The following is a 27,829-nucleotide window of genomic DNA, read 5'->3' as shown; positions in this document are numbered from 1 at the left end:
ACAATGAGTCAGGGCCTCTAAGATGCTTCCGCACTACAAATAAATAACATGTCTTTCCCATCTCCAGTTCCATGAGACTCTGGTCAAACTGTTGTTGAGACTGTTGCATGAAACCTCTAATCTGGCAGGAGCCAAATTTGGGATCTGAACGGAGGGGAGGAGCTGAAGCAATGGAGACGGGGCAGCACTCACCCAGTTCATGATAAACCTCTCCAAAGATTTCATTGCTAACATCAGACCAGTTCATAGTTTAATGTGTTAATGTTTTAGGACAGGGAAAGTTGAGTATGGGCTCATTTTATTTCACCCAATCCCAGGACTAAATCTGTGGCATTCTCTCTCTCTCACACACTCGCACCCCCTCACGCCCACCATGTCCTTTGTGTTTTCCTGATGTGAACCCTGTGTGCCAGCAACCTATGCTAGATATGGTTCTTAACTCGCCTGCTACTGCAGCAGCCACAATAACTGCAGGAAATATAGTGTACTCTATACAAGCTCTGCCCACAGTTCAAAACCACAGTGTCTCTACTAAAATGACCAGCAGTGAAATAATTAACAATATGTACATTTTAATTGTCATCTTTGGGCTTCAGCATTAACAAGCAATTGAACTAAATGGAGCAAGTTCCGCCTCTCAGAACTATTGTTTCTCTCTGCCTGTGTGCAGGCGTAGGAAGTAAACTCTACTTTAAGTTACTTGGGAGGTTTTCTTCACAGCCAGAAGGGATAGAATTTTTGTTTTGGTCCATTGGAATCAGGAAATCTCATTGTTATTCCCAGTTCTGCCAAAGACTTGATATATGATCATGAAAAGTCACCCAGTCTGTGTGTCTCAATTTCCCCATATATAAAGTGGAGATGGTAATTCTATCCCATCTTTGTACACAGCTTTGAGATCTGTGGATGAAAATCACTGGATAAGTACTAAGTACTATTATTTACTATTGTGAAACCAGGTCACAGCTGAAGATGGAGAAGAATTCTCTTCTAGTTATCCACTACACTGTTCTCTCCTACCCCATGAAAACCCTGACAGCCTCAGGTCAGTGGTACTGCACACACAGATGAGATTCAGGTGACAGTTCAGAGGTCTCATGCTGAACAGTCAAGGCCCTGCAAAGGAAATGAAAAGCTCGTGTTGATTGGCTGTGTTTTCTCATTCTGGTCAGAGAAGGGCAGGAGCTGGGACTGGCAGGCAGCCAAATCTGTCTTCAGTGGAGATATAATTACTAATAATGACCTCCAGCCCAGGCAGCTAGTTAAGTGGCTTTTCAGGGCAGGCACCAACCCCAGTCTGGATTATACGAGATAAACTCAATTTTTTGGAGGGGAAGGGAGCTAATGTCCTTCAGAGCAGGAGGTCTTTCTGGTCCCAAGGGAACTCTCCCAGCAGTAACATCAGCCCCCAAATACTTCACTGTCATGATTACCATAACAACACACTCTCAGTCAGCAGCATCGTTATTAGCACTGGTACCTTTAATTAGAGCCAGAATGTGAAACCCTTACTCTCACTGATGACCCGTACACACACAGACACACGAATAGCATGACTGACATCAAGAGGTACATTATGTAGTAAGAAAAGGAGTACTTGTGGCACCTTAGAGACTAATAAATTTGTTAGTCTCTAAGGTGCCACAAGTACTCCTTTTCTTTTTGTGGATACAGAATAACATGGCTGCTACTCTGAAACTTGTCATTATGTAGTAAGGCACTACTTAGCATAAGCAAGAGTGGCAGAATCTCGCCCGTAGTGTTAACCAAGGGATAAACTAAAAGAAGGATGATTGGAAGTTGCCAGCGGGTGCCCTAAAACCATGGAGGAATGTATGCGCACTTAAGTAAGGTGGGCTGGCAGACTATGTGAGCATAATCTGCATGGATGGGTGGTTAAAGTATAGAGTTTGGTGGCCAGGGAGCTGAGTTCTGTTCCCACCTCTGCTGCTGAATTGCTGCCTGATCTTTGGCAAGTCATGTAATTCTGTCATGCCTCCGTTTGTCTACCTGTAAAATGGGGAAAATAATTAACTTTGTCACCATGGGAGGAGGGGCCTAATAGGGTTTATGCCTTGATTTTACAATCGTTGATGGGAGCTGGAAGTGTTTAGCACCTTTGAAAATCAGGCCAATAACTCTTTAATGTTTGTAATATGCTTTTAGACCCTTGGGTGGAAGTGCAAAGTATTGTTATATTACTCGCTTATGCATCTGAAATATCCACCATTATTGTTATTTTGGAACAGGAAAACCATTGTTTCAGCTGAATTTTCCTCACCCAGGGCTTATAAATTCAAATGTAAGCCATATTTCATACTCTGCTGATTGCAGCTTTCTCAGATATTGACATCCTTTCAGACTTCATTCAGTCCAGTCCCCACTATGACTCAGTTCACTGAAACCCAACATAGGCCACCCAGGAGCTGTACCTGCCTCTTTCAGAGGATGAGGATAGGGGTTTAATTCAGCTTTTTTTCACATTCCTAATGAATGAGAAGACTGACAAAATCCACTTCAGGTTCTTCTCCTTTCCATGTTGTTTCAACAGCAAAGAGTGAAGCTGAATGCAAGTTAAGTTGAGCAAGTGGATCTTTATTAAACCCTGTGCCCTGTTCTCTTTGTTCACATTCCCTGTTTTTCTGGTGACCTCCAATGATTGTCCCTCCAAGGTACACGGGCCCTCTGACTCCAGTTCCACTGATCACAGCGCACATGTCCTGAGTGAGTGAGCAGGCTGTCCAAGAGAGTCTTTCTTGGTCTGGCACTAAGTCTTAGTGTTAGTTAGCCTCATTTTACCTGTGCAGTCCTGGGGAGTGACACACTGGGGAGTTTTGTCCATCGGGAAAGGATTCAAGTTATGCCTCTGCCATTTAATATTTCTAAGCTGCTAGTTAGCAGTAGTTGAGGGAATTGCTGTGTGGTCTGTGGTCATGAAAATTAAGATTGGAATTGCCTTTAAATTGTCTAAGATACAGAGTGGATGCGTGTCACATAGGCAGAAGACACCCTCTCCTCAGCCTGTGAACTGTGCTTGAACATAGTCATTTGTTGACACACCAGACAGTTGCAGGTATCGTAAGTTCAAGACAGGATTTTGATGCCCTTTGCCCACTGCTGATGGAGGCTTTGTCACTGCAGCTAGATGGAAAGAGAATCTATTCAAAATCAGAGGAACAGATAAAATGTAACACATAACATACCCGTCCTTTCACAGCTCCCCAGGGAATATAGCAAAAGGAGTTCTTGCCTGATTCCTTCTTATTTCCTTGCTCCTACATTCTTATGGAAAGGCAACAGTGACTGAAAAATTTCCAAAGGCCAGTTTCATTAAAGCTTTTTTGAGAATCATCTTTCCATATTTTGTCTCATCTCATCTCTTTTTCTTCTCTTAAAATAAAACCTTACTGTATTTCTTAACAACTGTATTCCACAAACTAGTTTAAAGGGGCATGTTCAACTCTGTAATCAAAATAGGCCCCAACCTAAATCTTAACACCTCCAAAATTAATGGTGTTTAAAAGCTAAACTTCACAATGGCTCCTACTTCCATAAAGGGTTGAACCAAACCTAGAGATCTGGAGAGCCTGGAATTTTGGGGTTGCTGAAATTCAAATATTGAGCTCATTCCAAGTCAGAATTAATAGTCTTGTAATGGTTTATCTGCTCTCTTGGCTATATGTAAAATGCTGTTTAAAAACATAGGGAAAAATGTTCCTTTCCATCTCAACCTGGCCCTCCAACAGGCATTGCATTTTACGGTCTTCCTACTGCAGCGGAAGTCAACATGAGCCTCAACATTGCTTAGTTTGTTGCATCAAAATGTAGGCTTATTCTTATGGGATTTTTTATCTGAGGACAGTAGTAGGTTTTCTTTTTTAAAAAAAATATTTATTTAGGATTCTGAGGACATTCCTTACAAGATATGATCAGTTCTAAAGTAGGCCATATTTTGGACCTCATTAGGTAGGCAAGTGCCCTCTAAGAAAAATGTTTTCCTTCCTACTTTCTATTTATCTGTAAGAGAGACAGACATTTGTCCTGTGAGATTTAAGCAACTGTTGAAAACTAAGATGGTGCTGGAAGCTTTGGACCATTTGCAGTCATGTCAACACGTAAAGTTCCTGTTTGGGCTCTCCTGGGACGTTGTCATTATGTCTGAAGTGACAGCCCTAGTTCTTGGGGCACAGTGTCTCAGGGGATTGATAATGAACACTTCCATCACCATCTCACCAATTCAAACCAAGCCTGGGTCATTAGCTGCTACATGTCATTACCATCTAAATGCTGTGCTCATGGATTTGTTGATGGGCATTTATGTGCACTGCCAGCTAGAATCTGACCTTTCCTTATTGTCATTACTCTAAGCTAAGAAACTGTAAATACACACACAACAGCCTATGTATTTTGTGAGCACTTTAACAAATCTTTCAAGCAAATGTGCTCCCTTTACTGGCTCTGCAGTAACAATTACTTAACAAACGTTATCCTCAGAGCTGTGTTGGCATCATCTGTGCTGGTGTGCAAGGGAGAATGTTATTGCCAAGTTTCAAGCAAATCATTACATATGACGGGCAGTCAGTGCTACAAAGAGCCCAAAGTTGTGGGTTTTTAAATAATTATCTTACCACATTTTCCCCACCCCCACTATTTCAGATTGAGCATTGCGCTTGGCTTGTGAGTGCTAGAACAGTTTTCCTCCCTCTTATCTAGAGATCTAGAGGGTGCAAACAAAGACTCTGGACAAATACCATCAAACTTTGGGAGAGTGTGAATCTGGCTCTTTTTGTTATTGGCGCTTAACATGGTGATAATCCAAACTTTCCTCTTTGGTAATAATTGGAACGGGAAGCAGGATAAATCCTCTGTGACATCATAGCACATTGCCTTGGAAACAGTTTTGATGTAATCCTTTGGGTTTTTTTTAAATACTATGGAAATGATACAATGATCCGGCCTACTGATACTGCAGCGCTTGGGACTATTACTGTACAATTCTGTAATCATTTATTAAAATAAGGGATAGACTCAGTGATATGTGAATGTTACTTGCAATGAATGAGGAAGAGGAGCGGGGGAGAGCCTTGATTCCCCTTTATTAAACGTGCTACCCCATTCTAAGGTCATGGTACAAAACGTTACATCTTACAATCGTGCTACTCTACTATTTGGACCATTGTTTTAGAATGTGTTTATAAGGATGAGGGATGGGGGAGATGGGGAGCTATTATTGATGCAGGACAAGGTATATGACATATACATTAAGGGAGTTTGTGCAGGGGACCAGATCCTCTGCTGAAGTAAACTGGCATAGTGCCACTGACTTTGATGACAGAGAATCTTGCCCAATGTTTTAAACAGGCCCAGATTAAAGTCTTTTGAGTCCCATTCAATAATTTAAGTGTTTTAGGCACGAAACCCATACCCAGTATCTCTCATTATTTTCCCCTAAAAATTAAACTTACTTTACACACATGAGAAAATAGGAATTGTTATCCCTCATCAAACCAGTCTAGTCTAGTGTCTGACAATGGCCAGTAGCACATGCTTCAAGGAAAGATGCAATAATCCCAGTAAGAGACATTATGGAATAACTTGCCATTAGAGCAAATTTCTTCCTAAACTCAAGCAGTTAGGGATTGGCTTATCAGTTTTAAATGTATTGCCTGTTGTTTTAATTGATTGTCCCCTTTTTTTTTGCAGAAGGAGAAAGGGTGAACAGAAGGGTGTGATCTACCTTCTCCATACCATTCATTATTTTGCACACTTCTAAACTGTCCTCTCTTATTCATCTCCTCTCTAAAGTCGTCTTTCCCAGTCCTTTCAATCTCTGTTCATATGGAAGTATTTCCCTGCCCCAACCATTTTTTGTCACCCATCTCTGAAATCAGCCATTTTCTGCTATATCTTTTATGAGGTAACTTGATCAGAAGTGAACAGTATTTAAGATCAGGGCATGTCATCAGTTTACATAAAGATATTAAAACATTCTTAGTACTATTTCTAGCCTACTTTTTACGCTTCTTGACATTTTGTTACCTTTTTGACTGTGGCTGCCAAATGAGCAGATGTTTTATTGAGCTGTCCGTGGTCATCCCTAGGAATCTTTCCTTAGTGGTTATAGTTAATTTGAAACCAACCTGTTTTCTAACCAATTTAACTGAAACTGCATGGACTTTTTCCTTGATGTTTCTGTCACCACACTAGTCACCCAAGCACCACAGCTGGTGAAGTTATCATGTTGATTGAGATTCCATGCAAGAGAGCTACCACCACAAGGAAGGTTGTCTAATAACATACGCATACAACCACCGTCAACATTTTTCAAGCTTTCACATAGGTAGGCAAAAATGTGGCTTTTTTAGTTAGAGGCATTCCGTGGTCCTTAGCATAGTGTCCAAGTACCTCTCAGACATTAATCAATCAAGCCTCATGTCACACCCTGTGAGGTACCCAGCTTGATTCTCGGAGCCCAGGCTAAGTTGGTTTGGTTGGCAGTTGGGGGAAAACATCTGTTAACTTGAAAACTGAACATATAGCCTATAGAAATCAATGAGACACCAGTCAATTTTGTCAATTTTTATAATGCCATTTTTATAGACTCAGTTTGTTGGAACTGCACTTTAAATATATTTAAAGTAATGAAATGTGCAACAAAATTTGTTTCTTATGTAATATCAATTTCAGTGTGAGGCCAGTAATACACAACTGTTGTGACTTCAACTTTCAATGCCAACACAGCATAAAATGCTGAATCCATTAGACATTATGAGCAAATCCTGACTCAAATTCTTGACCTGGCTGCTATGTAATTATTTAGTGTCAGTATACTCCACCAGGCTTTCTAGCCAATTAAAAAGTTGTAGGGCACAGGATATAGAGTCTTTTGCATCTAAGTCACATCTAGCCCAAGAAACGTAGATCAGAACTGGAATCTGTTAACTGATAGCTGTTTGGTTGCTATATGAAATGGATCGTTGGTCTCGAATTAATACCTAGTGTACAAATGTCCATACACAGACATAGCTGGCATGAATTGGCCCCCGTGTTGGCACTCTTAACAGAGAAGCCAAGAATTGAATGGCTATGGGGACTGAGTTATCCTTTAATCTCCAGAGTTGGTCCCTCAAGGTCAGGAGTGAGGCTATTTGCTCTGTGGATTGAGGACTTCCATAAGCAATAAATGTATGATGCATTATTTCTGTTAAAAGTAGAAAGGTATCTATTTCCAGTCTCTTAACGCCTTGACCTAGAAATTTGTTTATAACCACCCTTATCCTTTAAGGCAGATGAACTGTTGTCATAAAAGTAGCGGGCTGGGGAAGAGCAGGCTGATTGGATAATTTCTGGGCAATACTGAGTGACAATATCCATCCCTTATCCAGGAGACAGAATGTTCTCTTTCTTCTGCACACTCTGCATGCTATAATCTATTGAGCTGTTTTAATGTCAACTGAGTTAGTCAAAAAATTTTTTAAGGGGTATTCTGTTTATTCTTGTGTTCTTGTGAGGTTCTTACACATTTCTATACCCACAACCCTCTTTTCCATACTGGGGACGTTCTGAGAGACTCCCTTCTCATTTAATTGGGCTCCCCTTCCCATTTAGTAATAAGGAAAGAGAAGGGTGGTTTGAGACCTAGCCTCAGGTTGAGAACCCCTTACCTCTTCTTCTATGTATATATATCTCAATGTGCAGTGACTGCATCACAGTAACTTTAATGCATTATCTGTGATGTCAAGCTAGGATGGCTGGAGGTGGATAAGGATCCATACTGTTAAACCCAAGGTATCTTAAAATGTGAGGAGGCTGAGGAAGATTTCTAACTCTTGACTTTTTAGTGACCACTAGGTTTTCACAGGATGCCAGACCTTCTGTTCCAAAAGTAGTCTTTAATGATCTGAGCTGGAGAAGAGAACTTGGCTTTTGCTGCCTACTTCAAAATGGAGCTATTGGTGGTTACATGTAGTCAATTCAGATGGAGTTGATGTCTGGAGGAATCAACGTTGTTATGTATGGGCCAGTCCCAATAGTTTGTTACCATAGTACTCTAACACCAGTCAACAGAATCATGGGAGGTCTTGAGCTGGTGGCAACAGAAAGCTCCAACCAAGAGTCTTGGTTTTCAGGGTGCAAGTGTTTTGAACTAATGTTTGTGGGGAAAACACTGCAATGTCAAACAAACTTGCTTGCCCTCTCAGTCACAAAGTGAGTGCAGAATGACACTCAGAGGGAGGGGTGTTTATGTCTCAGTACGATGGGCTGAGCAAAAACATTATGAAACCTCCTGCACGAGAACAGCCAAAATCTTGAGTCACCATTTCAGAGAGACAAAAGCCATCCCTTTGCATATGCCTTTGGGGTGGTGATAGGGATGGGTGAGAGAGAGACCTCATCATAGTACCTTGGGGACAGAGGCGTAGACTTTGGATTTTCTCCAGGGGTGCTGGCCCCCTGCTTTGCCCCAGACCCTACCCCCACAAGTCCCCACTCTCACCCTGCCTCTTCCCACCCCCATTCTGCCCCCTCCCCTGAGCGTGCCATGCCCTTAATCCTCCCCCTCTCCCCCCAGCACCTCCTGCCCACCACTGAACAGCTGTTCGCGGTGGATGGGAGGCACTGGGAGAGAGGGGGAGGAGCTGATTGGTGGGGCTGCAGGTGGGCGGGAGGTGCTAGGCAGGGAGAGGGAAGAGCTGATCCGTGGAGCTACTGATGGGTGCTGAGCACCCAGCCCTGGAGCACTCACAGCAGTGGCACCTATGCTTGGGGACCCTACACTCTAGATCTCTTGCCTCTTTGGCTCCAGTGTCTTCTCAGATCTGAACATCCAAGAACAGGAGAAAAATATGTACTTCTGTTAGTTCCCTCATGTGTCTTTCTTTTTTCAGCCATTCACACTGCCTCCAGGTTTCCTGTTGTTGGCCTGTGTGGCACTTAATTGGAGTTTATACTGTGCTGCTTGGTTGCTGGAGTTCATTTATTACTGGTGGTTAGATATTAGGTTACAGGTTTGGGAACCAGTGCTTTATTGTCAGAAGAGCTCATCATGATATTTTCTCGACCTTCCTCTGAAAAGTGTAAACTTAAAAAAAAAAAACCCTCTGAAGTAACTGTATTGTTACTATGTGTGTATGTATACATTTGTTTTGATATGGTATGTTTGAGAATGCCCTTTGCTCACACCCAGTTTTCTAAAGTTCTTGTCAGACCCTTGTCAGACCCTTTTTTGGGGGCGGGGGCGGGAGGGGGGCAGTGGAAGCTTACATTTTAAAACTTGATTTTTTTGTTGAGGGAATGTGCACAGCTTTAAGTAGATGAGTATTTGAACCCAGGATGGTGCCAAATCTCTTTGCATTTCTAGATAGTCTTGGTCCAGTTTCTCCCAAGGGAACCAACTCACTTCCAAAACCCTTGGAAAAATATGCTTGATAAAGCTACAAGATAGCACAAGTTCAGAAAACCCATCAATTTGTCCTCCATAGAAACATACATTATGTTTCCCCCCAGTTTGCAGCTATGTGAAGATACAGTGTTCTAGATCCTCGACGGATGTAAATCAGCGTAACTTCACTGAAATTAATGGAGATGCTCTAATTTACATCATCTGAGGATCTGGCCTGCTACGTTTAGTGAGATTTGCTGGTTAGGAAAACTGAGGATAAAATCCTGTATGTGGGAGAAAGAAGAGAGAAGAGGGTGATGTGTGCTTGGGACCTCTTGACTTAATGTGACTTCTTGGATAGTCATACACATCTGCAGGAATGTATTCCAAGCATCTTGTACTGTTATTAGTGTCTTGTTCTGTGGCTAGTTAGCAGTGTTGACAACTTACCTAGCTAATATTCTGTTGCAACTTAGAGAAAGTGTAAACTATTAAAGAAAACAGGACATGAGAACTTGTGTGTACATTTTTTATACTAAAGCACTTCATTAAAAATGTGGAAAAAATCCTGCTGCTTGGGGCCTTTATTATGTGTTTAAACAGATGTGTGGAGCCAGAGAACCCTGGCTCTTTTCATGAATGTTTCACTGTTTATTTCAATTCCTTCAAACAAAGAAGGGCAAAATCCACACCTGCTCTGTGTTCATTACCAGCGAAAGTTGGGCCTGAGCCCAAACCCCAGATCTGAACACATCCAGACATTTGGGAAATTCAGAGCCAGATTCTGAACTTTGTGGCTTAGACCATCTCTAAGTGGTGACCAATGCAACTCTGTGAAGCTATCATACAGCTGATAACTAAGGGCTTGTTTACATGGTGCTGCTATGCAGACTACAGCGGTGTAAGTTGCAGAGCGCTCTGACATGTTGCATTGTATCTTCCCTGTGTAGACCCTGCTGGTGTGAACTAACAGGTACCTAGTTCACATTGATGCAGTCAATACCTTTTAGTTTGAGTAAGAAGGGTCTACATGGGGCAGTTAGAGAGCAACACTTTAGAGCAGAGGTGGGCAAATTACAGCCAGATGTGGCCCGCGGGACCATCCTGCCTGGTTCCTGAGCTCCCGGCCGGGGAGGCTACCCCCGGCCCCTCCCCTGCTGTTACCCCTCCCCCGCAGTTACGCCGCCGCGCGGGCAGCGCTCTGGCCTGATGCTCCTGTCGGGTAGCACAGCGGCGTGGCTGGCTCTGGCATGGTAAGGGGGCAGGGAGCGGGGGGGGTTGGATGGGGCGGAGGTTCTGGGTGGGGCGGCAGTCAGGGGACGGGGAGCAGAGGGAGTTGGATAGGGGGTGAGACCCTGGGGGGCCTGTTAGGGAGCAGGGATGTGGATAGGGGTCGTGGCAGTCAGGGGACAGGGAGCGGGGGGGGGGGTTAGTTAGGGGGGTGGGGTCCCAGGGGCCGGTTAGGGGTAGGGGGTCCTGGGAGGGGGCAGTCAGGGGTCAAGGAGCGGGGGGGTTGGATGGGTCGAGGGTTCTGAGGGAGGCTGGAAGTGGGAGGGGGTGGATGGGGGCGGGGGCCAGGCTGTTTGGGGAGGCACAGCCTTCCCTACGCGGCCCTCCATAAAGTTGCGCAAGCCCGATGTGGCCCTTGGGCCAAAAAGTTTGCCCACCCCTGCTTTAGAGCGATCTGCAGTTCACACCCCTGTCATCTGTACCAGGTGCCATGTAGACATAGTCCTAAGAACTAGTCAGTGAGTTACTATATCTTAGTTTTATGATGAGATAACTTAGAAGTTAACTAAACGCCTTTGTTGATGTGAAAGTGGAGGAAAAGGTTACCCCTCCAAAAATACTGTAGGCATACTGGAAAAATGTGGACTTTGTCTCACTCTGCAAAGACAGCCCACAAATGGTTCATGTCACATTCTCCAGAAAATCTGTCTTCTCTCCCTAGTCTGTGTATTAAATTTAAAGATACTAAAGTATCTATCCAGGTACTTATATGGATCCAATTACTGTAATATCTTGAGCCTAAGATGTTTTTGAGATCTATTTAGCTACAGGCTTCAAGGAAAAGCTTTGATAAAATGGTTGACAGTCAGAAGCTCCTTGGCTGTCTACAGAAATGTATGCAGTATGAATGGGCACTTTGAATGCAGCTTCCTGCACAATGTCCCTCTTCACCTTCCTTTGATAAACACACACACAAGGCTGTGAACATGGAAGTCCTCAGTTTTCAGTGGACATACTGTTGAGGGTTCCAGCATTAGATAAATCACGTTAACATGATGTTTTTCACTTTGTCACTGAAGTCTTGCAGCAAATGGAGACTAGAAAACCATCTTCCTCAGGGGGCTGGCTGCCTCAGATCAATGGTAATCAGAGTGTGGAGCCTTTCATTGTTAGGTTGCCTGTTGATATCTGGCATATCCCTATCTCAGTAATAACCCAAATTTATTACCATCTGATGGCTATCCTGTGACCTATGACTTATTGCTCTCAGTCTAGTTCTTAGTGGACAGATGTCCATGTCACAAAAACTACCACCGCAATTGTTTCTTTTGCTGGCCCTCTTAGCAGACAGGAAAAGTGAGTGGGCCCTGGGGAGAGAACCCTTCTTTCATTTTTAGAGGAGATTCCTCAATGTCAAAATTGACCCTGTTGGTGGGGAGAGCTTTCACCTCTTTTCCTCATCCCAGGTCTATAGATAAACAAAGACTTTCAGACTCCAGGGCAATTAATCCAGCACTTAATTAAACCAAAACTTAATTACACCCCCTCCCTCAGATTTCTGCTCTAAATCAGTGGTTCTCAAACTTTTTTCTGCCAAGGACCCCTTTGGCATCTCACTAATTGTCCCAAACCCCTTTCATTTCCAGTACTACCAGAATGCCCTTGTCAGTTTTGGATCACCCCCACCAGCATGACTTTTCACGCATGATGCATGAGAGGTCACGCTGCGGGGAGACTGCCATTTTGGCAACAAAATGGTGTCCTCCTTGTGGCAAAAGTACTGGAACACTGTTCAGGTAGAGTGACCACTTTACAGAATGCAAGAGCCTTGCCCCTCTATGGCCCACGCCCCTGCTGCTCCTCTTTTCTCTCTGAGCCCCTCCCCCCCAGCCAGGTGAGAAGCCAGAGCCAGGCCGTGGTAAGAGCCACCCAGGGTCCCTGGACCCTCCACCTGCCCTGGGTGGTGGGTCAGGGTGCCCAAGAGCAGTCCCCAACCCATATCCCTGCCCCACCCCAGGGCACACCACCCAGGGCAGGTGGAGGGTCCAGAACTCCAGGGCTCCCCACAGCAGCCCGGGCTCCCTGAGCGGCTCTTACTATTGCCTGGCTCCGGCTTCTAGCCTGGCCAGGGGCGGGGCCTCAGGGGGAACAGGCGGAGCAGGGGGCATGGCCTTGTTGCAATGGGGGGGCTAAGGCCCACCTCAGTGTCATTCCCCGCACTGGGAAGAGGCTGGCATTGCCCCTGAGCCTTAGGCAGGTGTGGAGTGGCACTGCAGGGAATACGGGACAAATGCCAGAGTCATTCAGCCTGGGACTGGGACTTGAAATTTACATTTTGGGACTGTCCCGCCCAATTAGGGGCATGTGGTCACCCTATTTTCAGATATGTTTTGGCCCTGGCTCAAGGGATGGACTCCCGAATAACCCATGACAGACTGTCAGGGGCCCCCACTTTGGAAATCACGGCTCTAAGTTACTCTAAGCACTGTTCTGTTATGCTATACATTATGCACAGTTCCGTGTGAAAAAGAAAAGCCAGTGCACCAAGGGTTTCAGGATCCTTTACTTTCTAATAGTTCTTTTTCCTCCCAAACATTTCATAATCCTGAGACAGGATCAAGTAAAATGGGACAGAATAAACAACAATGGAAGAATACTGGGTTGTCTCTTGTCCAGGGCCATATGCTCCAGAACCATGGAGGGGAAAAAACCAAATGGCGAAGGGAGAATGGGGGGATGGTATTGCTCTGCTTGGTGGAAAGGGATCTGAAGCTTTAGCAAGCTCAACCTTCTGAAGCATTATTTACCTTGACACCAAATGACTTCAATGTCAGTCATGACCTCAGCTGAATATTGGGCCCAGAAAGAAGGCTAAGACAGAGAGATTAACGAACGGGCTAAAAATGCCCGCAATTTACAACTCAGAATTCAACACTGAAGAAAAGTGAATTCAAACAGTGTATTACAACTCAAAAGCCATTGTGGTTCTTTTTTTCCTGCTTATTAGAGACCTTGAGGAAAGAAGGACCAGAGAAGGAGCAAAGACAAAAATTCGAATGGAAAAAATAAATCCTGTGGGCTAAATCCTCATCTGATATAAATCAGTGTCGCTCCACTGACTGCAATGCAACTATGCCAATTTACACCAGCTGAGGAAGTGGCCCTATATATCTATATATACTTATATTTGCAATCAACCTGTGGCAGGCTAGCTATTTTTTTTAAGAGGGCAGATTCTTGTCTTTTTTCTTCTGTATCTATGTATTTATGCAGCACTCATTACTGAAATATATCTGAGCACAATAATCCTTTTAGTGGGATAAGCTATTTTAAATTGACTCACCCTGGATTAAAAAACAAGAACAAAATCCCTGGGTTTAAATTGCCATGAAAAAGGAGGCGCAAATTCAGCCTAGTTTTGTGTACCCAAAATACATGTCAGGAGGTTCATGAACCTTTAAGCTCCATGAGGCTGCAACCAGAACCCTCCATTTTCAATTACCTTTGAATAGTGTGAAATATTCCTGGTGGCGAATCCACATGCACTCATGGGCAGAGTTGAGGCTACCTGAAGTCTTATGGAAGAGATTGTGACTTAACTGGAAGAGAAGACATTTCAGCCCAGGGTTAAAAAAATGCTGATTTCAAGATAAGAGTTTGAAGCCCTACAGGACAACATGGGTCTTTTGTCTCAACCCCAGAAGAAAGTCTCCATGGACTCTCAGGACAACCTACTTTGCTTTGGGTGATGAATGGTAGTGTAAACAGAACTGTGTCTCTGTGGTTACAGGCAAGTAGCTTTTAAGTTTCAACACATGAAAATGGTAATGTGTTTTCTCTCTGTATTTTTACATATTTGTGGTTTTCAATAGCCATAATGACCTGTGAAACAGTGACTGATTGGCGGGGTTAGGCCCAGAGACAAATCTCTTCCAAGTGGGCATTACCTGCCAGGAAATGCTCTTGCATTGGTCATTATTAGTCAGTGAGACTCTCCTCTGATAACCTGAAGCCTGACAACGATTTTCCAAGTGACAGTCTCCGGGATGGCTTAATAGACTACTTTGAAGTTGAAGTGCATGTTTTAAAAATGTTGTATTGGGTGCAAAAGGCAATGAGATACTCTGTTTAGCTATTACAGTGATGGACAGAGAGACAGATCCAAACAAATATATCTGACCTGCTAACAAATGTATCTTAAAATAGTATCACTATTATTTTTTTTAAGGTAGGGCTGGTCTTAAGACTTATTTCAGTTTTAAGATAAGTTTTAAGATTAGCTGGTCAGGTGTGTGATTGTTTGCCAGTGGAGTTATACTGCTCAAAGCCCTAGTGTGGATGCAGTTATACTGGTATGAAGGTGACTTACACAGATTCCTGAGTACTTTGATACTGATATAACTGTATCTGCAGTAGGAAGATTTTGCTGCTTTAACAATACCAGGGTAGTTAAAGCAGCAACACTTTGTAATGTAGGCAAGCCATTAACAATCTCATTCTTCATCAAATTATGCTAGTGTTTGTGAGTTGGTTGCCTGCAAATTTAACTTACTGTAGCTGGTAATTCAGCTTTTTGTCATTTTACTGGTACATAGGTTTCACTGAAGGATAAGCCTCACCTCCGCAAAGCCAGGATAAACTCAAGGGGTGATATCCTGGCTCCGTTTGAGAGACTAGCAAAACTCACATTGATTAAATGGGGCCAGGATTTCACCCTGGGAAATATGGGCTTTTCTAGTGAGTAGTGACTGTGATTCCAGCTGTAAAAAGTAAGGCTTCCTGAAGCACTAAAGGTGGATTTAATGGGTTGATATGGTATGCACTCCCAAAAGGGCCGTCGTGCAAATGGCTATTTTGATACCAAACACAGCCTATTGCTTACAGTTGCTGTTTTAATTTTTGTAATGCCCTCTGTATTCCTGGGAAATGAAAAGCTTTGTGAACGAAAATAGCCTCCTTCCCAAGGCTGCCTGCCCCTGCACTGAGATGAAGGAAGGCCTGTCAGTCGCGAAGAGAATGTCCTGAGAGCAGAAGTGCCTACACTGCAGACTGACCTTGGAGACAAGCAACCCAACAGCCACAGCCACAGCTCACTGTAATAAATATTTCCCAGCCGAGAACAGCAGAGTTAGGGAGATGAGGAGAAAATGAAAGGGCAGGGTTCAGCTTGTGATGCAAGATGATGTGTCTGGGCCTGGTTTAGTGATGCTGGAGGCTGCTTAATTGACAATCCCCGTCCAGATTTTCAAAGAGCATCCTGTTGTCCTCCAGGGACAAAAGATAATTAAAATCACCCTCGGCATGCAGAATTTGATAATGGACTTGTCGCATGCCAGAATGATGTCTGTGTGCTCATTTACAGATGGCCAATGCAGCCTGCTAAAATTCATCTTTACCTGTGCAGCACACCTGGGAGCACCCGAACTGCTAGTTCTGACACACAGTAGACAGAGGGACTTTGTCATGCTGTACCCTGTAAAGACTGTGATAAGGAGATACAGACACAGGCCATAAACTAAGCTTCAAGCAACGCTGTTCATAGCCCTTTATTTATTGTGTCACGGTCTAAGCTCCAACACTATGGAAGCTTGACTGGTTCAAGCTAGTTCAGAAAGGAAAGCTGTTCAGTTCACTGCAGTAATCCTAACTCACCCAGCCCTCCCCAGCCGTGACCTTGAGCCAGACTGTGCATATGGTGTGAAGCAACGGCCTGGGAATTATTGCAGATAGGAGGCTGCTCCTGTGCTGCATGTCTGCGTGGAATCCTGGCTTCTCCCAACCTAGCCTAAAGCTTAGACGGGGACAGGTGCAGCTGTCTAGCAGAAGAATTCCTTCCAGAGCCCCCATCCACTTTATACGGCACACAGTGCTTATGCGGAAATACTAAGGGGGCCTATCAACACCTTCAGAATTTTCTCAAGAGAGATTTGTCCACTGCAGGGCAATTTCCCTTTGAGGGGTCAGATTGTCCTTCTCTCAAGACACATCCTTTATTTAACGGCTCGGTTAGGGAAGCACCATTGCCAGGTTTGTGGGCCTAATGCCTTGGTCTCATGTTCCTTCACAAGCCTGGACTTGCATTTCAGCCATCAGCACTTCATTTGGGTCAAAACAACAACTCGTCTCCAAGGTAGGGTCGGTTGAGTGTTCATGGGCTCCACTTTGGGTAATGAACAGTATTAATGTCCTCTGTGTGACACTACAGCTGAGAGCCTCATTAAAATGTTTTCCTGGGGGAAGCCAGGTGAAGAGTCAGATATCAGCTTTGCTTCATGTTCAACTGTGTACCTATTACAGTGGGGGTGGGGTGGGAGGTTATTTGGTTAAACACTGGGCTTATTTATCAATGGTTTCCTTATTTCCTACAGCAACTGCTATTCTGGCACTGGCGCTCAGCATTAAGGGACGTTTTAGGCATTGACTGGAAAGTCTGCCTGAGGTGCCATGTTCAAGCAAGTGCCTGGCCTATGGGAGGAATTCGCCTGCAAGAAGACCCTCTCCTTTTGGAGCACAGCAGCAGGCAGAGGGGCCAAAATCTCATTCCATGAGCACAAGAGGCAAGATGAGCCATGAGCTCAAAACACTTTGCTTAGAGGCCTCACCCTGAGGTGTGCACAGGGTAGGGCGAGCCTGGCTGGCCAGCATAGATTCCCCACCTCAGCAGTGGGAGGATGGAAAGAGCTTTAAAGGTTAAGGGAAGGAAAGTGCAGGGGCAAGGTGTGAGACAGGGAGGGTGTGACCAGAGAGAGACGCAAAGGCCAGAGGGAAGAAAAGAGAAGTGGATAACTCACTTTGTTGATTTGGGGGAGATTTTTTGCCTACGTTAGGGGCGTGCGCAAGGAGGGCAAGCAGGGACATGGCCCTCCCTTTCATGTGGAACACACAAAACTCTAGGTCAGGGCGGGGAGAGCGAACTCCTCCAGCCCCACCCGTGCCAGCAGATGACTGCTCCTCTGAGCTGCTGGGGGAAAGTGAGCTCCACCAGCCCCTGGGCTGTGGGGGTGAGGGGGCTGCTTCACTGGCCCCAGGGCTGTGGCTGGGAGAACCATGTCCTTTGAGGATGGGAGGGGAGCCAGCTCCTCCGGCTGTGCGGGGGCGGGGGGCACAGAGTGCTTGCCCCTGTCTCCTGTGCACCTAGGGGCAGTCTGGGCCTTCCCTCTTTTTGTTTTGTTTCCATTATTGTTACTGAGAAGCAGAGATAGGGTCAGACTAAGGAGGAGGGATAGGAGGGGGTGCTCTTCCAAGATCCATCTCTGTGAGTCACCAAAATGAGACGCTGCTCCTGGGTGCAGATATTCGAGATATGATCGTGTGTGCTGTCTGAGTTGACCAGTAGTGGGACTTTGATGTGCCCCTAGGCTGGGACTTGGCTCTTTCTTGAGTGGGAAAATCGGTGGTGGTTTTTCCCAAATGCAACCCAATTGTGGCGCCAAAATGAGACATGACACACAGTAACTAGTGCAGATCTGTGACCCTCCCTCTTCATACATGAAGGATGAAATAGTTAATATTGTTGGCATTTACATTATCACTGGGCATCTGAGTTAAGCCCTTACTGAGAGGACTCAGGCAGTTCACATGGCTCAGAGCTATTATTAAAGGCTCTCTGTAGCCTCATATCGACATCTCTGTATCAGTTACACTGCTCACTACTCCTGGGGACGTGCGCAGAATTCATGTCCCCTGTAGATTTCTTTGCTTCCCCACAGAAAAATGACTTTCTGAAGGGGAAGCAAAAGGAAGCCACAAGAGTAGTCACCTGCCCCTCCCCAGCAATGGGGGTGCATCATTTTGGGCACCTGGAACAGCTGGTGGAGAGGTAAATCACTGTAGGGGATGGGGTGGGGAATGTGGGGCTAGGAATGCCTCAGCTGGTGGCTCCTGCCCTGCGCCGGGCTCAGCTGCTAGTCCTGGCTGGGCTGGGGAGGACAGTACTTCCTCTCCCCCTGAAAGGAGCGGCCTGGGCCAGGTCAGACCCACCCCCAGAACCCTCCCCCGGCTGAAGGAACCTCTGCATGCACACCCTGTCCCCATAGCTCATCAGCCATAGGGGGAGGGGGCACTATATGGGGAGCTACTCCACCATCTGCCCAATCCCTGTGCATCCAGACCCCCACATATACAGATTCCCCCCTGCACCCAGAACCCCCCACCGAGCCCCCTCCACACCCCAACCCCCACCCCGCTGAGCCTCACCTCCTACAGTCAGACCCCCCCACTAACCCGACCCCACCCTTCACCCAGACCACCCCCCCTGGTGAGCCCCCACACTCTAACCGCCATGCTGTTGAGTCCCCTGCACCCAGATCCCAACCAGCTGCACCCAGACCCCAACCAGCTGCACCCAAACTCCCTACCCTACCAGCACCTGGACCCCCACCACTAAGCCCCTCATACCCAGTCACCTCTGCCCCCGCTGAGCCCCATGCCCTCCTCACCCAGAGTCACCTGCTGAGCCCCAATCACCTTCACCTGGACCCTCCTTGCCCCTGTACTTGGAATCCTGCAATAAGCCCCTGTGCATCCAGATTCCCCCCCCAATCAGACCCAGATTGCCCCCCACAGAACGTGGCTCTCCCCATACACACTTGGATCCTGCTGGGCTCAGCCTGCCTGCCCACACTTGGTGCACTTGGCGTGGTGAGGCAGGGCCCAGGGGTATTTCTGGGGCAGGCCCAGCCCTGGCGCTGTGTCATGGTTGGGCGCAGCCTCACCACCAAATCCATGTCCTGGGGGTGGAGAGCAGGGAGGGCTGCAGGGTGATCTTCCACCTTCGTGCAGCCATTGGCCTGTGCTCCCCACTACCATGCTGGAGCCTCCACATTTATTTATTGACAAATAAAATTTGCAGAATTTTAAAATAGTGTGTGCAGATTTTTTTTTTTTTTTGGCGCACAGATTGGATTGGGATGGGGGTGGGGGCAGGGGCAGATTAGTTATATCTGCACTATGAGCTAGGGCTATGATTCCCAGCTTGTGTAGACATACTTGATGAGAGCTAATGTGCTAAAAACAGCAATGTAGCCACAGTAGTATGAACAGAGGCATGGGCTAGATGTGCCAAGAAGAAACCCACCTGAACCCCATGAGTATGTATTCAGAACAGCTGGCCTGAACAGCTTCACCTCAGTCCCTGGAAAAATCATGGAGCAGGTCCTCAAGGAATCAATTCTGAATCACTTAGAGGCGAGGGAAGTGATCAGGAACAGTCAGCATGGATTCACCAAGGGCAAGTCATGCCTGACTAACCTAATTGCCTTCTATGATAGCTTTGTGGATGAGGGAAAAGCTGTGGACGTGTTATTCCTTGACTTTAGTAAAGCTTTTGATACGGTCTCCCACAGAATTCTTGCCAGCAAGTTAAAGAAGTATGGGCTGCATGAATGGACTATAAGGTGGATAGAAAGCTGGCGAGATCATTGGGCTCAGTGGGTAGTGATCAATGGCTCCATGTGTAGTTGGCAGCCGGTATCAAGTGGAGTGCCGCAAGGGTCGGTCCTGGGGCCGGTTTTGTTCAATATCTTCATTAATAATCTGGAGGATGGCATGGATTGCACCCTCAGCAAGTTTGCAGATGACACTAAACTGGGAGGAGTGGTAGATATGCTGGAGGGTAGGGATAGGATGCAGAGGGACCAAGACAAATTAGAAGATTGGGCCAAAAGAAATCTGATGAGGTTCAACAAGGACAAGTGCAGAGTCCTGCACTTAAGACGGAAGAATCCCATGCACTGCTACAGACTAGGGACTGAGCGGCTAGGCAGCAGTTCTGCAGAAAAGGACCTAGGGGTTACAGTGGATGAGACGCTGGACATGAATCAAGTGTGCCCTTGTTGCCAAGAAGGCTAATAGTATTTTGGGCTGTATAAGTAGGAGCATTGCCAGCAGATTGAGGGATGTGAGCATTCCACTCTATGCAGCATTGGTGAGGCCTCATCTGGAGTAGTGTGTCCAGTTTTGGGCCCCACACTACAAGAAGGATGTGGAAAAATTGGAAAGAGTCAGCAGAGGGCAACAAAAATGATTAGGGGACTGGAGCACATGATTTACGAGGAGATGCTGAGGGAATTGGGATTATTTAGTCTGCAGAAAGGAAGAATGAGGGGGGATGTGATAGCTGCTTTCAACTACCTGAAAGGGGGTTCCAAAGAGGATGGATCTAGACTGTTCTCAGTGGTGGCAGATGACAGACCAAGGAGTAATGGGCTCAAGTTGCAGTGGGGGAGGTTTAGCTCGGATATTAGGAAAAACTTTTTCACCAGGAGGGTGGTAAAGCACTGGAATGTGTTACCTAGGGAGGTGGCGGATTCTCCTTCCTTAGAGGTTTTCAAGGTCAGGCTTGACAAAGCCCTGGCTGGGATGATTTAGTTGGGAATTGGTCCTGCTTTGAGCAGGGGGTTGGACTAGATGACCTCCTGAGGTCCCTTCGAACCCTGATATTCTATGATTCTATGAACCCAAACTAGGAAGTGAAACAAACACAGAGTCATTTTGGTGTCTACTAAATTGGAAGCACATGGAGAGGGGATTTGTGTTTGTCAGATGGAGAATTATGGTGCAGAATCTTTCCAGAGTCTTCCAGAAACTTCAAATACTCTAAAGTTGTTTGCAGGGTACCATAGCAGGATAAGATAGAGGCTTTGTTTTTGCATCTGTAAATTTGTGTGGTGGAGTGGGAGCATGGGTGGAGCCCCCCTTCGGGAAGGCTCGCCTCCCCCCCCGCCCCACAACGCATCCCTTCCTGAAACCCTAAACTGCTCTGTGGGAAAAGTGCTTGTCTCTTCTCAAAGAACCTGAGCTCTATATGCCCCATGCAGGTTCTAGGGTGGTTGAGGAGGCGATATGTGCTATTCAGCTTCCTGGGTACCATAATAAGCAAAAACTTCTCCTGTGCAAACTGCCAAAATGGGGCGGGTGGCGACAGTGGCTGCACCAGGGGAGGCTTAGCCTTTCCTGGCTTATTAGACCTGCTGTCCATGAGTGGGAGGTAGCCTAGCATCTGTCTGTCTGTATTATCAGTGTAATTTTAATCTCTACTATGGCTTCCCCCCCTTTTTTGTTAAAGAGATATAGAAATACCCCTTTGGAAATTGGTGGAGGGCAGTACCATGCCAGACGCCCAGCAGAGTAAGTATAATTGCTTTGGACTGGTTGGCTAGAGTACATCAGTGTAGCTCCATTGACTTTGCTACACGGATTTAGGCCTGCTGAGAATCTGGCTCTATTTTAGAGTTAATGGAAGTGTTATCTGTTTTTAAAATGTACCCATTGTCTAATGCCCTTTTTCTTATTGCTGTCGCAGGAGGTAAGAGCACTGAGGAGAACTTTCTATTTCTGTAGAACTGTTGCTAGTTAACATTACAGCAGATCAGTAAAATTGTATTCATTCTAGCCTGTGGTCCAGGGAGTGTTCCAGCAGAGCCGAACCCAGCTAAGTGAGTCCTCAATTGTTTTTGGGTTTGCTAATGGCAGGGGAAGGGTGAGAAACGGGGAACACAAGATGAAATCTGAAATCAGCCAAGCTTTACCTCAGCTGCTTTTGGGTCTGGCCAAGTATACTGAGTTGTGCAGGTGCCCATGATCTGTGTGGGCCCGTCTAGACTTTGGGCATGTTCTTATCAGGCTTCAATTTCACCAATAGGGCTTTGGAAAACTGGAAACATTCCTAGAGGGCAGAAGAGTGCACGCCTTCAGCTGCCACTGCACATACAATGGGATCTTTGAAAATTTAGCCCTTGCTGTACATGAAGGAAACAGACTGGTCTAAGCTGCAAAATTTGGATCCAAATGTTGAATGTCTCTGAAAACAGGGTATCCAGGTCCAGGTTTTTAGTTTGACTCATTATGCAGTAGGGGTAGAGGCCAATGGCAATTGCACTTCTAGGTTTGTAGTCTAGTCCTTCCCACTGCCCTACCATTAAAACCAAAGTAGATACATACCATAGGTCGGTATGTCAAGGCAGAGGGAGAATTACAGAATGTAAACATATCTGAGTCAGGAGAATTAATAATAAATCCTTATATGCTAGCAGAGGAATAATGTTAGGATATCTATAGCCAATATCTTCACCAATAATGTTACCTTTTGGGAATCACTAGGCTGAGAGAATTTACACTATTTGCCTTTCTTTTACTGTGAACTTGTGTGGCTGAAGGGAAGAAAAATAACTATCTCTGAGCCCACAAGCTTTGTGTACCAGAGATTAGTGCCGGCACAGGAGAAAGACACCCGCTTCTTTCAGGTATTAACTTTCCCATGATGTTAAACAGAGCCTGTGTTCAAACTGTTCTGAAAAGATCTGACTCTGGTTCTGCTAAAGGGTCAGCACAGTGAGTGCAACAGGGACCAGTCAAAGGGTGCTTATTACAGAGAGGTAGCTGGTTTCTGTAGCATCCCCTTATCTTATTGTTAGCCGGGTACACGTGTGTATGCAGCCCTCGCTGATAGATAGCTGGATGATACATGTTACATACAGTTATACAGCATATATATTTCAATAATGGCATGTTCATCGGAGGATACATATTTAAATAATGTAAATAATTGACATGCAATAAGGGAATGTACTTTATTGAATGGAATGAGACCAGGAAGGGCCCCACATCAATTCATATTCATATCCTGTGCATTCCTTCTCTGTTAATCTGTGTTTTAAAGGAACCTGCCCCCTCTGGGAATTCCATCATCAGCCCTCACTGGCCTCATTTTGTACATACTGTGCCTTCAAAAATAATCCAGTCGCAAAGCCAGAGGCTGATGTTGGCTTCATTTCTGGAGTGAGCATTTAATTTTCTACTTTGGCCTGTCCTTTAAAATTCAATATTTAAAATAATAAAAAGGGGAAAAGAAGAACTTGACTACACTACTCCCTCTGGCTGTGATCACAGCCAAAAGCAGCATCTTATTACAAAGATGGCCATCCCCTGTTCCCCCTTTTTAATGGGACCATATCTACGCTCCCTGGGGGTTTCCTTTTCTCCTGGGATAAATGATAAATGCAGGTCCTCACTCTTCTTCAATCCTCCACTGCCGTTTTGTTTTTGCCTTTGATTTTTTCCATGGGCAGTATAAAGTTTTCAGAGGCAAAGAAAGGATTTAAATGTATGCTGTTTGCTGAGCCTGGCAGCTAGAGCTGGGTGACTCTCACAAACATGAATCTTCCCCAAATCTGATTTCTATTTCAATCCAGCTGTGTTTGTGCCTTGTTTGTTTGCTATTCTGTGAATGTTCATAGCCCCAGTTTTTGTTTGTACAAATATTTGGGAGGGGGAGAACTATTATAAATGGATCCACTGAGACCTTTTGCATACGTTAGCATCTCCACACCGGCAGTGCTGGCCCGGCCACCCTACCTATATACATACAGTTAGTTGGTGAGAATATGGCAAAAGAAAATTGTCTAGACAGTCAATACATTTAGCTTCTAGCCTTCTCCCTCAGTCTGGAGAGAGCGCCACATAGCCAAATCCCATGCCCTTTCTTATGCCCAAAAAGATAAGATTTTATGATTCCAAAAATTTCCTAGGCCTATCTCCAAGCTTTTCCCCATGCTGTCCCCCAGTGATTCAACACCTTAATGATTGCTTCAGGCCCTGCTGCTGTTTATGAAGAGTAGGTCATAACACCAGGCACAATATGTGACTTAAGTGACCAGTCACACAGATAAAATACCAATTGCTGGCTGCTCAAAAGCCCACTCAGACAGTCAGTGAAAACTAATATATTCATGTGAATGATTTACCAGCCAATTACGAAGAGGTAACACATTTGTAAAAATCATTATTGTTCCATAGATAATTTCTGAACAGGCATAAAAGGGCCAAGTCCAGTGAATAAATATTTCACATCAGGCTATAGCAAGGATCTAAATACATAAACAGAAGCAGAGATTTATCTTTTGTGGAAAACTCCTATTGAATGTAATGGAAAATTAGAGGGTGTCTACCCACAAAGTAGGTAAAAAAGCCCAACCAGGCCTAATAGACAGGTGCAGTGCTTAATTTGTAATGAAAGAGGTGCTGGGGCTCAAGCAATTTTTGTACTTTAATAACTGACGTGGCAAACCCAGAGGTACTGAGTCCATGAACTGCCAAGCTTAGAGGTGCCTGGCATATCCCTGGCAAGCCCTTGCACAAATTAAGGACTGGACAGGTGTCTATATCACAAGAACCACCATCACAGTTGGCACTAAGTGACATCCTTGTAAAGCTGCAACGAGCCATGGAAAATGGGCTTCCCTCTCACCCCTCGATGTAGTCCCTGCATTTTAGAATTGAGGATGTTAAAAGGATGGTCTTTTGTGGAAAAATTTGGATGGAAAAATTTGTCCACTCAATGGCTTCTCTTTTTTGGATCAATAGGGGATTTATCTCCAGAAGTGACAAACCAGCATCTTTTGCAGTAATAAATTCACTGCATTAAAAAGAGAGAGAGAGAGAGAGAGAGAGAGAGAGAGAGAGAATGCAAGAGCTGCATAAATACAGCCTCTTGTTTAATTTATGCTGAAACATTCTTCTCCTCTCTGCAAATGCAATTAGAAGGAAAGATGCATGGAATGGGGTCATTAGAAGAGGGGGAGGCAGGACAGAGCTTGTGAGCGTAATGAGGTAAAACAGCCAGAGTGAACAACATCTACTTTTTGTAAACAGGCAAGTTACCAATAAAAAATGGTGGCTTTGGGCCAGATCCTTTGAACTCAGTTTTGCCCATGTACATCCAAAATAACGCCACTGAAGTCAATAGAGATGCAGCAGTGTAAAAACCAGTGTAGCTGAGAGGAAGCTTAGGGCCTTTAACGCCAACCTAGCCCACTAAGAACGGACTGCCGTTCTTCACAAAGGGACTATGCAAAAAATATTCCCCCGGCAGGCACACAGAACTACCTCTGCATCGATACATCTGTGTCTTGGTTCCACTCTGCATTTGAGCCAGGGCTCTTAAGTTTGGAAAGTATAGCTTTTCTGAGCAGCCTGCTGCTTTGACTTAGTCAGCTCTGCTACAGAACATGTACCATCCCCCACAGTTTTCACTGTATTTTTCTTGGCTTACGTACACACTGCCAGTCAGGAATTATGCCTTGAAGAATGCACTGGAATCAGGGCTCTGACCTTTTCTGAGCATATTGGGAGAACTGACCAGAAGTCTGTTTTTTGCTTTGGGTATTTGTAATGCCAAAACCAAGCAGCTTCTTCCTGTATTATCCTTTCTCCCAGATGTGTAGATGATGATAAGAAGAGTGGTTTCCTTTTCTTTGAAAATGGTGTTTGGTGTTTAGTTGTACAGCGCATAAATCAAATCAGTGGGACATCTTATGGGAAGTGTGACCCATGTGGTGAAAGTGTGCAAACATGGACCATGCTTCCCAAGTCGCTCTACTGAGAGAGGGGACAAGAGACCGTGTGACCTGAAACCAACCACTTTCACCTAGTTTTGTGTTGAAACAATGCAAAGCTGCGAGTTTCACATGGTTTCAATGTGCAACCATTAATTGGGACATACATGTTCAAACTGCAGCCCTGGCTCACTTGAAATGCAGCCCCTGTCTTCCTCAAAACCTGGCCCTGAGATCACTCAAAACCCCTCTCTGGGCTCAGTTGCTCAAAATCCTTCCCCAGGCTTGTTCAAAAGGTGGCTGGGCCAGTGTTTGCTTGCAGCCGGCTCCCTCCTAGACACATAACTCCAGGCCTACACCAAAGTCAGGCCTCTGGACTCACTCAAAACATTAACCAGCCTTAGTAAGCCTATAGGGGAGGCTGAACTCAGCTTCAAGTCTACCATGAACTCAAAAGCCACGCACCTTTTACTTGGTGCCAGGTTGGAACTCTCTAGCTTTAAAACCTAAGGTAACTATTTCTTCCCCCAGGACAAGTGATCCAGACACTGGAGTCACGTACTGTCATTCCTGAATGTTCAAAATCCTCAGCAACCTTTTGCACAGTTGGCTTCTGGATTGCTGAGGTGCCTAATCTGCAGATATACAAATTAAGTTACTACTTCGCCTCTGCCCCCGGCTCAGTTGCAGCAGAACCAGATTTACACCAAAAACGTAAGTGACTCCTGCTGGATTGTATGAGCACATGCTCTGGCCCAACGTGGCTACCGTGAAAATGGGCTTTAGCCTACACTGCCATAATGACTGGGTCGTGTAGCTGGAGAATGCTATGATTTGTGATAGCTCAGTCAATCAGCAGTCTCAAGAGCTACGGCACTAATCTAGTCCTGCAGCTCACTCCAGCATGACCCAGTTAAAGGCAGAACTCTGGAAACTGACCAGTTTAACACCTGGAACCTGGCTTTCCAGGGAGGCTACTAGGCCAAATATCTGAGTGTTTCATGCTGTAGAATAGCTCAGGTCTCTGGACTAGAGCAAGCCCTGCCCCACCTTCTTGCTGCCAGAAATCCTTATTCGTCTCTGGCCTGCGTTCCCAGTGCAACCCTCTTATAGCTGGTTCTACCATCCTGGACCCTGCAGTAGGAGGCAGGTAAGCCACAAGCACGTGCCCTTGGGGATATATGAGGACGCGGACATGGAATCAGAGCAGAGGCAGGCTGCGGTAGAAAGGCAGTGGGGTGACGTGTGATGAGACTAAGCCACAGGGAGGAGGAGAGTTCAGATTGGCAAGAGGGTCTAGTGTACTTTGGATTCAGCTCTTCACTGCAATCCAAGGATGAGTACACTTGTTTTTAGTGCTGCAAGGGTTAAATCCATTCAAAAGCACTCTCTCTCTTTCACACACACACACACAAAGCCTCTGATAGAAATAATCAAAATATTTAATTAATATTGTGCTAGTCCAATAAGTGCAATTATCTTCCAAGAGTATTTACATGTCAGGCTATAATTAGAAACCTGCTTGATACAACCCATGACGTTTGACAGGTCATGGTTTTCATTATTTACTAAATGTTTCCATATGGCCACTCAGTCATGAGTGACTATGAAATGAGTTGACCAGCCTCAGCAGAGCTGAGGGTGCATGAGAGCCATGGATGGGACTGGGTGAGGAGTGAGTCATTTTCCTCCCAGGACGCTCAATAAGCATCATACTTGCCTTAGCTAAGTGCGTAGCTCCTGGAGTCATTTTTCAGAATTTTTAAGGGATCTGAATAGGGAAGCATTAAGGTGAGGGAGGGGAGGCAAGGGGCATGCATGGTCTTTTCTAGTGATGATCAACCATTTTTTCCCTAACTCTACTCCTTGCTTTTCTTTCACTGAG

The 27,829-nt window shown here is 45.4% G+C and overlaps 1 protein-coding gene across 1 annotated transcript in view; it reads left to right on the top strand.

Moving 5' to 3' along the window:
* The window catches only part of DPF3 (double PHD fingers 3), a 225,779-nt gene extending 218,875 nt beyond the window's left edge, over window positions 1–6,904 (top strand). The window contains exon 12 of the transcript XR_005225503.2: window positions 5,704–6,904. The gene's annotated coding sequence lies outside the window, so the exon portion shown is untranslated. The remainder of the gene's footprint in view (window positions 1–5,703) is intronic.
* Window positions 6,905–27,829: the final 20,925 nt, after the last annotated feature.

The sequence above is a fragment of the Chelonia mydas genome, chromosome 6 (genome assembly GCF_015237465.2).
Source record: "Chelonia mydas isolate rCheMyd1 chromosome 6, rCheMyd1.pri.v2, whole genome shotgun sequence".
Taxonomy (NCBI): Eukaryota; Metazoa; Chordata; order Testudines; family Cheloniidae; genus Chelonia; species Chelonia mydas.
This window is presented reverse-complemented; position numbering and strand designations above follow the sequence as displayed.